Source organism: Onychostruthus taczanowskii, unplaced genomic scaffold (assembly GCF_017590055.1).
Source record: "Onychostruthus taczanowskii isolate IOZ18803 unplaced genomic scaffold, ASM1759005v1 scaffold4, whole genome shotgun sequence".
In the NCBI taxonomy this organism is placed as follows: Eukaryota; Metazoa; Chordata; class Aves; order Passeriformes; family Passeridae; genus Onychostruthus; species Onychostruthus taczanowskii.
In genome coordinates this window covers 19,133,876-19,144,302 of record NW_024501459.1, presented here as the reverse complement: position 1 = coordinate 19,144,302, position 10,427 = coordinate 19,133,876, and the positions used below count along the sequence as shown (strand labels likewise).

The window sequence follows — 10,427 nt, the reverse complement described above, 5'->3', positions numbered from 1 at the left end:
TCAGAAATGGATGTCATTTAAAAGCTTCACCAACTCCTCCAAATTTGCCTATAGAACCCTTTCTAAAGCTTCATAGTGATTTTGTCACTTTTCACATTTTCATGCAATTCTGCTGCTGCAAGTAGTTGAGCACTGAGGGAAGTTTTCAAAGCACTGTGTGAGTAGCACACATTAAGTCTTCTGAGTATTTCAGAGGTTTTTTGCAGAGGTCTCACCTGGCCTGAGCAGCAGGTTGGTCTCCTCTGAAGTGCCCTCAAAGGACCCCACATGTTCACCCAAAAGCACGTGCCTTATTTACATTCAAGGCATGGCTGCACCATGAGGTTAAATTTAAAATCCATCAGTCACTAATTAGCTTCTGTGCCCATTGCATCCCATGGAGCCCTACACCAGTAGATGAGACATATGCCAAGCACTTTGGAGACTGAGGGAGAGGGAAAGAAAATAGAACAAAAGCTGGGGCAAGATGTGAAGAAGAACATCATTTATAGCTGTGTCCAGGATGGGGCAGGGTCAGAAACATTGAGGGAACCAAAAAGTCTGTCTGAAATGACCAGCAGCAATAGCAACCACCATAACCCTGCCCAGAGTGACGAGCCACAGAGAGCAGGTGAGGAAAAAGACAAGGACAAGACAAGAGCCTTAGGAGGTGCCCATGTATGCCCCCAAGGAGCCAAAGAGGGCCCTACTCGAGCCTGGTGCTGGAGTCCTGCAGTATGGCTCCCTTCCAGACAACAAGGTTCATGTGCACAGCACTGGGCTAGAATTCATCCTGTGCCTTTCTTCTCAGGACAAGTCATTTGACAACATGACTTCCAGCCTTCACAATGGATCTTCAGGTGAATCTTCATAGCTCTCATAGAATGACACCAAGAGAAATCTTATCTTATTCTGATATTCAAGATCTTATTCTGTGACATGGGACTCAGCTGCTGCTGATGGACTTGTGTTTAAGCATAATATGCATCCTCCTAAGTACCTCTGCTTTTTGTCTTCAGGATGTCTGTACTTCTTCTTTTGAGGTTCCATTTCCCTTTCTCTTTATTCCATTATAAAATATATCCAATAATTCCTTGGGCTCCTGATAGTTCTTGCAACTGAGAATAATAAATCTGCATTCTGTACCTAGGTACAACTGGCTGGGATACGTGTCCATCCATTAGCTGATGGGTGTAATCAATGGCTGGGTGTTTCTGCCACATGGAGAAGATGTGTCTATTTCCCACGCAGAGGGCTCAAGTGCATGCTCCTGATGAAGATGAAAAGGAGGAATTAATCCCCTGATGAGAACCCTTGGAAGTTTGATGCTGGAGCTGGAAGGCGTGAGAAATGATAAGGCATTGATTAGGTCTCTGAGTCAGCAGCGGACGCACCCTTGCCATGGTCTATTAGCTCTCCCACTTGTTTGTTACCTAACTTATCTTCCTGACTCATCCCAAACCCAGCTGACACCAGAGACAGGCAAACTACACACCACTGCCCCTTTGGCAGCCTCTGGTACATCGTCTGCTTCCCTGTAACTCCCCTGAGGATCAACAACTTTTCTTTGCCAAACAGGGGAAAAAAACGTAAAAACATTGTGAGTGTAAGGAGGAGAGGGAATCCTGGAGACAAAAAAATGAGCTAGGATTGCTCTTGGAAGAGGAAGAGGGGTTTTTTAAAAGAGATCATTCCCTTTTGTGCACTTGGTAAAAATGTGTTATGTTGGCACCAGTTCCTTATTTCAGTGATGGTGATGTGCTCACTGTGAGTGAAGCAGCAACCTCTGTAGCATCAAGGCACAGGTAATATGCAGTACAGTCTTTCATCTCTTTCTGGATATGATAGGGTTCTGGCAATACTTTTTTTTTTTTTTTCTTTTTTTTTTTTCTTTTTTTTTCTGAAGGACAGGTTGACTGGCGTTTCACAGCGCCAGATTAAAACCAAAAGACCAGCACAGGGGTCACAGTCACCCCAGTTCTGGGGGTCTGTGAGCATCACCATTGCAGACAATCTCTGCTCCTCACTGGTTCTGAGCACATTTGGACCCAAAATAGTCTCCTAATCTCCTCTGCAAATTCCTCTGCAATTCCTTTTAAACTAATATTCTCTAAGATTGGTGCAGCAGTAATGGGCATGGAGATACAGAGGAAAATGGGAAAGGGTACAGAACATTTCCATCTTCTTCCCTGGGATCAGGTATCCTCAAAGAGTCCTGGGCACCTTTGAAGAAATCAAATAATTTCCCTCCTTCTCTGAATTTGCAAGGGGAAAACAAGAGACACTGTTGAGAATAGCACAGGGAGCAGATCTCACCTTCCAGCAGATACTGTGGGAGCCCAATGGAAATCCAGTTGGGCTCAAGGAAACTGCAAAAGATGATTACATGGGCTTTGGTGGGACTTGACAGCAGGTGGAGTTGGGGATGGGGTTGATCCAGGTTTGATGGGCATGGTCTTCTCCGCCTTCAGACAAGTGAGTCCATCTCCAGGAGGGGAACAGGTTCTGCTGGAGTGGGCTGCATCATCCCATAAATGCAGCAGGATGGCATCTCTGGCCTGGAGATCTGGATTATATTTACTGTGCCTTTTCAATGTTCAGGTTAGTCTTGCTGGTTGTTGTAAATTCAGCAGCTCCAGGTTTTAATTCTTGGTGCAGTATTCCCACCCACTTTGTCAAGTCCCAGTAGCCTGTCTGAAGAAGATGTCTGGTCATCTTTAAAATGGTATCCCAATGCTCCTTACAAGGAGCTTTGTGGGTGACCAAGGTGTTCCCAGAAGCAAGGAGGACTGGCAGAGCAGACCTCAATTCCCTGCTCTAATGAGCAATGGTCAGCATTTCACACCAGGCATAGCAAATTCCTTCTGATTGTAATTTTTCTTGCCTGGGACAGAAGTCCACAAGTGTCCTTTTGTGTTTGACTTTTGACAAGGTGATCCTCAGCAGTCTCTGTCTCCATGTTTTGTAGCTTCTAAAATCTATGGGAAATCTCTTGCTATTCAATGTCATTTCTGCTGCAGTCAGGGGATGCTGAACATCCCTGACTAAACTGCTGGGAGGTTGTGGCAGGCATGTGATCCTAGACCCCTGAGTTTTCCATCCTGGACTTTCAAACTGTGCCTTTAATTTTTTTTTTTTTTTTTTCCCCCACATTTTTCCACTCCATCTACAGCTGAAGTGACATGGAAATTCTTATGGATATTCAGGACACTATTTAAATAGGCAGCTATATCTTGCAGATCATCTGCTTTGCTATGTTGCAAATGTTGCATTTAGTATTGTGTACTGTGAATTATGGATATGTGTTGCATATAGTCTGGAATAGGCCCATACTTGTCAAGAGATGGCAAGATATAATCAAACTGGACCAGATTCACAGTTCTCCCAATTCCTCAGCAGGTCTTATTTCTTTGTGAAAGCAATACATTTGCACATTATCCCAATTATGGGGATATCTGACCTTGCAAGAGAAGCACTTAGACGGCTGTAGCACACCCTATTCCTTATCACTTGCCCATCTGTATTGGTGAATTAACCAGATGGATCCAAACTATCCTAGTGTGAAGGAATATGCAAAACTCCAAATCCTGATTCCAGTCTGCTAGCAAACAATAAGTTTATGTAGTAAAATGCTAAACTAAACCTTGTCTTCAAAAGTCTTCCACTCAGATGTTCCAAAGCCTGGGCCAAGCTGGGGCTGAGTGCTGGGACACTGAGCAGCACTGTGGTGTTTCCAGAAGCTGCTCATGGGAGCTTCCTCCAGAGACTGAACCCACTAGGTGCCAGACAATGCTGGGATCTGCATCTGTTTGGCCAAGTCTTGGTGTAAACCTCTGCATGGTGGGATGAATTAGGCCCTCAATGGCTACATTGGAAATAAGAGTTTATATTTACATAGCACATTTCATCCCAAAGGACCCTAAATCACACTGCACAAACTTTACATAAACAGCAGAACTGAAATGCAGCTGCGTCAGGAATGGAGGGTGGCAGCCAGCTGGCATGTGTTAGCAGGACAAAAATAAGCCACTATTTTTGGCCAAGGACATCAGGGCAAACCCCTCTATTGCGAAAGTGCCTACCAAACTTCAAAGTGCAGTTTTACTCTAAATAGTCATGATGGATAAATAGATCTTTTGTAGTCAGTTGACTTATTCCCAGGCACATCTGGGGAATTCACTCACTAAAATAAGGGTTTGTTACATTTTATGCCAGTTAAGGCTGCAGAACTTCTCCACCCAAGATAGCACATTTCTACTCCAGTCACATTTGCAGAATTGGAAGCCTTTTTTTACACAGACCTTACTACTGAGGACATAAAAAAAGCTGCTCTGGCTCTCTCTGCTGAACTTACCCTGAACTGGCACATCTGGAAATTAACATATTCTGTTGTTAGCTAGGCAAATTTGACGATTACAAAGATAAATTTTCACTATGCCTATCAAGATAACTTTTCAGAATACAACTGACCTTTAAATATCAGCATGGAGAGGCCAGGACATTTAAAGATCTTGCCATAAAGCCCCTCATAGAGCAGGCTGTGCAGCATCTCTCAGGTCTCTGGGCTACCCAAACACAGCACAACACTGACAGACATGGTTCCTTTCAGCAATGTCACCTATGAAATGCGCAGTATTTTTACAGATACATATTTACTTTGGGGCCAGGAGGGTATCTATACTTACAGAGCGCACGGCATCTCAGAGAACCCTGAATAACCCTCCAGGATAAGTTGTCCTGTGGCAGCTGGTGGTTCCCTGTGGGCCTCCTCCCATACCTCCATGTGTGTTAAAGTTGAATTCTGCGCTCCGGCATTCACTCTCCTGTGCCATCTCATTACCCTGCCATGCCATTTACCTATTGCTAACAATTTTTAAGTGACATTTCTTTTTCAGAAGAAGAGTAGGGAGTCCAAGTAGGACATACACTGCAGAGTCCTGTGGTAAGGCTTTGATAAGGTTACTTCCTTCAGATTCATTGAAAAGCAGCATTAAAAGCCATTTGGACTCAGAGCAGGACTGCAAGGGAGGCAGGCAGCATTTCAGGTGCCCAAAGCACTGTGCCTTCTCTGGGGTCTCCAATTTTTGATTGTCTCCAACCTGCTGAGGCAGAACGTCAGCCTGTCTTTGTAGTAGAGGTACTCCATTCCTCTGATCATATTGATGGCCCTTCTCTAGACCCACTCTAACAGGTCCATATCTTTCTTTTCAGCTGTACTCCAGGTGGTGACCTCATGGGGCAGGGTAGAGGGGGAGAACTGCCTCCCTTGATGTGCTGGCCATGCTTCCTTTGAGGCAGCCCAGGATGCAGTCAGGTTTCTGGGCTATGAGAGCACACTCTTGGTCATGCCCAGCTTTCATCCCTGAGAGTATCCAAGTCTTTCGCTGCAGGACTGATCTCAATGACTTCTTATAGTCTGTGCTTATATCTGGGATTGCTCTGAACCAGGTGCAGCACTTTGCACTTGGACTTATTGAATTTCAGGAAGTTCTCATGGGCCACTTCTCAAGTCTGTCCAGGTCCCCATGGAAGTGACCCTGTCCTTCTTTTGTGCCATCTGTACTGCTCAGCTTCAGGTCATCTGCAGACACGATGAAGGTGCACTTGACCTCACTGTCTGTGCCACTGATGAAGAGCACTGGTCCCAAGACAGGGCCCTGAGGGACACAACTCATTGCTGGCCTCCACCTAGACATAAAGCCATTGATCACAACTCTGGCTGCATTCATCCAGCCAATTCCTTATCCACTGAGTGGTCCACCCATCGAATCCATGTCTCTTCAATTTGGAGATTAAGAAATTGTGTTGGACCATACCGAAGGCCTAACAGAAGACTAGATAACTGATGTATTTTGGTCTTCTCTTATCAACTCTTGCCATCAGTCCAACACAGGCCACTAGACTGGTCAGGAATGACTTTCTCTCAGTAGAGATGTGCTGGCAGACACCTCCTTCTCTTTTATGTGCTTTAGCAGATCATCTAGGAGGTTCTGCACCATGGTGTTCCCAGGATCAGCTGGTCTGTAGTTCCCTGGATCTTCCTTTTTCTGATTTTTAAAAATGGAAGTGATGTCTCTAGTTTTCTGGTCACCAAGGACTTCACCTGACCACCATGACTTTTCAGATATGATGGAAAGTGGTTTAGCAACAACACTGATCAGTTTCTTCAGGACCCTGGGATGCATCGCCTCAGGTCACATAGACTTGTGGCTATTCAGATTCATCAAGTGATCCTGAACTGCTCTTCACTTATAGAGGGAGGGGCTTCACTCCCCCCTACCCACCCAGAGGATCAGGGACTTGAGAGAAGTGGGAAGCCTGACTGTCAATGAAGACTGAGACACAGAACTCATTGACTACTTCAGCCTCCTCCATATCAGTGTCACCCTTCTTGCTTATCACAGGGGCTACACTCTCCTTGGCCTTTTCTTTTCTGACCTATGCCCTTATAGAATCCCTTCTTGTAATTCCTTACATCCCTTGCCAAATCCTGTTCCAGCTTTGCCTTGGCTGTCCTGACCCCATTCCTAGACATATGAACTGTGTCCCTGTACTCTCCCCAGGTCACCTGTCTCTGCTTCCACTGGCAGTGCACTTCTTTCTTACTCAGTCTGAGGAGCAAATCCATGTCAGTTTCTGGCCTGCCTTGCTTGATTTCCTACACACTGGAAGAGCACTCTTGCACTCTAAGAAAAGGGGCCTTCAAGAGCTGCCAGCAGTGGTCATCACCTCTGTCCTTAAGGACAGTTTTCCAGAGAATCTGATTCACCAACTCCTTAAAGAGTGGGAAGTTCGCTCTTGCAAAATTCAGGGTTTTGACTTTGCTCCTTTCCAGCCTCACACTTCTTGAGATCACAGATCTCAAGGTCTGGGCCTGAGAGGGCCTGAGAGTCAAGAAAGGAAAAAACAAAGAAAGAAACATTTGGTGACCTTAGCTGAGCCCCGAGAAATGTGGAAATGTGCAGGACAGAGGTGTGATGCTCTGGGAGGAGCAGAGTCCATGGAATGCAAGGCAGACCTCTCCCTTGTCAAAGAACCAGTGCAAAAACTGTTCATGGAGCTGGATCCACCTTTGATGTTGTGAGCAGATTACAGAGCCACATCACACCACGTCACATGTTCCCAAGATTCCTGGAAAGGAAAGCTGGTCACACATACTGGAAGACTCCACAGCATGCCAAGAGCACTCAGGTCTGTATACCAGAATCTCCCTTGTCCTTTATTAAGCCCCTTGCCTGTGCTCTGTTTGCACAACATTAAAGCACTGCACTTTCCAGGGAGAAAAAACTTTTGTATAACATTTGTAATTTTAAAGCTGAATTTTACTTTTTTTTTTTAATGCACCAGCATTATCCAACATGTAATCCAATATATAAAATTGATCATGACCTATAAAAGAACCTAAGCTTTTGGAATGATGCTGCAGGCAGGGAGAGAGGCCCCACAGCCCAGCACTCAGGCACTCAAACTGATTATGCACAAGCTGCACAGTTTTATACACTCGTGAGTGTACTCAGGCAGTTTGAAAATCTTACTGAGCAATAACAAAAAGCTTCCCCCTCCTCTCCACTCCCTCCTCCCAACACAGGACCCTGCAGGGAAATGCATTGTGTATGACTGGTATTTCCCCAAGCAGACTTGAATCCATGGCAGTATGAAAAATTAATAAAGGAGTACAAAGTGCATTAACAAAGGCTGACATATTTCCCACAGTTAATTGACATTCCCCATTTTATTTAAAATTAATAAAAGCTTGCCAAGCATGCAGAATTTGCACATCATTTGTGCAAAGGAGATGTCTCACACAGCTCACCAGGTCGTGTCACTGTATCAGTGACACTGCATACCATAAATCCTGACAAATATTCCCAGTATTAAGTCAGGCCTGTATCCAAGGTGTTGCTCTCCGCATCAGTGTAGGAGGGCTGTCTGACACATGCTCTGGAAGTTGCCACTCTGATGGATGAACACAGGCAGCTAAGCCAGCCTTAGAACATCTAAACCCTGGTCCCCAGCTGATGCTAGTCCCTCTCTCTCTGGTGCAGTGAGGGGAGTGATTGCCCTCAGCTCATGGAGCCTGGCTGGTGTCTCCACACAGCTTGTGGTGATGGGGAGTGCACTGCACTGCTGGCCTGTCACTGCTCCTGCAGTCATTGAATGGGTTTTTCTATGGTCCAGATGCACCACCAACACCTTACTGAGCCACACATAGAGCGTGCTCACAGAACCTTCTAGAAACTAAAGAAGAAACCCTGGCAGTGCTAATGACATTCTTAAGTGGGATGTCAGTCCTCTTTTATTCCAGCAGTGGAGTCAGGTGACAATCTGATTAATTGCATACACTGTAAAGCTAAGACCTCTTTAAGGTTTTCAGAAGGCCTGAAGTAGAGCAGACAACTCCTGGATGAAGTTGTAGTGGAAAAATGTGGGGCTTGAGGTACCATCAGTGGCATAGCCCAAGATGGGACTGGTCCAGGTAAGCAGGAGTGATCCTGTTCTTGGGTGGTCTGCCCCATCGAGGGTACCCTGCACCCTGTTACCTGCACCTGGTTGTATTGTTAAGTGCAAGCCTTGGCTCAGGCACAACAACAGCAAGGGCTGTGCCAGGCCAGTGAAATTAGGGACCCTCATAGGTGACACTAACAACACTCCAAGGCCTGGGGATTTCCACATGCTGCCCTGACAACACCTTTCTGGATGGTGATGACTGTGTCCTTTTGAGTAGGCAGTCTGGTGCAATATCTCTCTGGTAACTGTATGTGGAAAAGTGTTTTTTCACACCTTGAAGCATGCTCTGTGGGCCAGTAGTGGCCCCCAGCATACTCCTCTCCACTCTCCCAAGCTCTTGACAAGGAGGGAAGACATGAAATGCACTTCTACCAGAAGAGCACCATATTGAACTCCTTCTGCTTCTCCTCTGCATCCTTGTACTTTGTGGCACTGCTGCTGGGTAAGGAAGATGAAGCTGGGAAAATGGCAGCTAAAATTACATGGAAGAGTTGTGCCTGTCTGGAAAACTTGCAGCTGTCTGACACTGGTATGCCAAGTGCCCCCACAGTGATGGCCACCTACACCCAGTTACTCTGGGTTTCTTCAGAGTAACTTGTTGGTAACTTGAACAACAACAACACCCAAAAGGTGAATCACAGAGATTTGATGGCACAAGCATCTGGGTGGAAATTTGTGACTTCTGGCTATGCCCTGTCACCTGCCCCACTGGGTGCCACTGGAGCTATCCCACACATAGCTACTCCACCAGCTACCCTGGTGTCCAGCTGAAGCATCCTCGCTCTTTTTCTCCAAGCAGAAACAATGACTCGGGAAGAAGCCCTGTGTTCATTTGGAGGCTGCTCCTGCATACTAGTTTATGTGAAGCAATTACATTGAGGCACCACATGTTTCAAAGTAAACTTCTTTGTGTAACCAGCTCTGAAAAGAGAAAAGAGCTTCTCACATCTCAGCTGAGAATTGTACCTGCACTTCTGTGGGAGCTACTAACTCTTTTCATTTAGGCTGTGGTGAATTGGCTCCTTTAAAAAGGTACCAAGCCCCACTTTGATTTTCAGTTTCTAGTCTCTACACAGGGGCTGAATCAAAGTAACTCAAACTGTGGCTTTGATTCCTGTTCCCAGAGCTGGCTTAAGATGTATTTTCATGGGCTTCCTGCTATTTGTTATCATCTGCTTGTTGGAGATTCATACCTGCCTGGTAGAGCTGGTGGACCTGGATGTGTGTGTGTATGTCTGGGCTTTGATGTTCACAGCTTCCCAAGGCACTGTGGAAACACAAGCACTTCTGATCAAGAATAATGGTGAGAGCTGATGAATTAACATATGCCTTGAAATGCTCCCATTCTGTTCTCCAGGATAACATGTTCAGTATTCTGGTTTAGCAATATTTACCCATACTCTGATCCAGTTGTTTGCCTCACACATGGTAATTACCTTGATGGGGCTATTTGGTTGTTTCTGGCAATGATGTAATCTTTGCTTGTACTGCTTGCCTTCATAGTTTGCTGTATTGAAGGGTTTTGGAGTACTTCCTCCAGTGATTTTATTTCACTGGCTCTTTAGCAAAAGCTGTAGCTATTTTCTCATCTGGCTGTGCCCAGAACTTTTGTCTCAGGGAAGAATATGAGCTCAGCCGATTTCCTGCCATTATAACAGCTTCTCATTGTACAACTGGACTTGAGACAGATTTATTAAATCTACACTTGCTACAAAATAGGCTGAATCTTCAGCTGTGCTCATGCACTACTTAGTCTGAAAAAATGACGGGACAAAGGTTTAAACAAACCTTTAGCCCTCTCTTCAGCCATTTTGTTTCCCAGAGGTCATGGGGTTTTTTGTTGTAGCCCAGGTGTAATGTCTCATCTATTTAACCAAAGATGCAAGGTTGGTCTGGGATGAATAAACTGGTGTGTCTAAAGCATGAGTATGTCCCATCCC

The 10,427-nt window shown here is 45.4% G+C and overlaps 1 long non-coding RNA gene across 1 annotated transcript; it reads right to left on the bottom strand.

Moving 5' to 3' along the window:
* Nucleotides 1-892: 892 nt before the first annotated feature.
* On the bottom strand, nt 893-7,443 carry LOC121340143. The gene is made up of 2 exons (XR_005953265.1): nt 2,296-7,443; nt 893-1,313 (listed from the first exon to the last, which is right to left on the bottom strand). It is a non-coding gene; the product is annotated as an uncharacterized LOC121340143 (long non-coding RNA).
* Between the last annotated feature and the right edge of the window lie 2,984 nt (nt 7,444-10,427).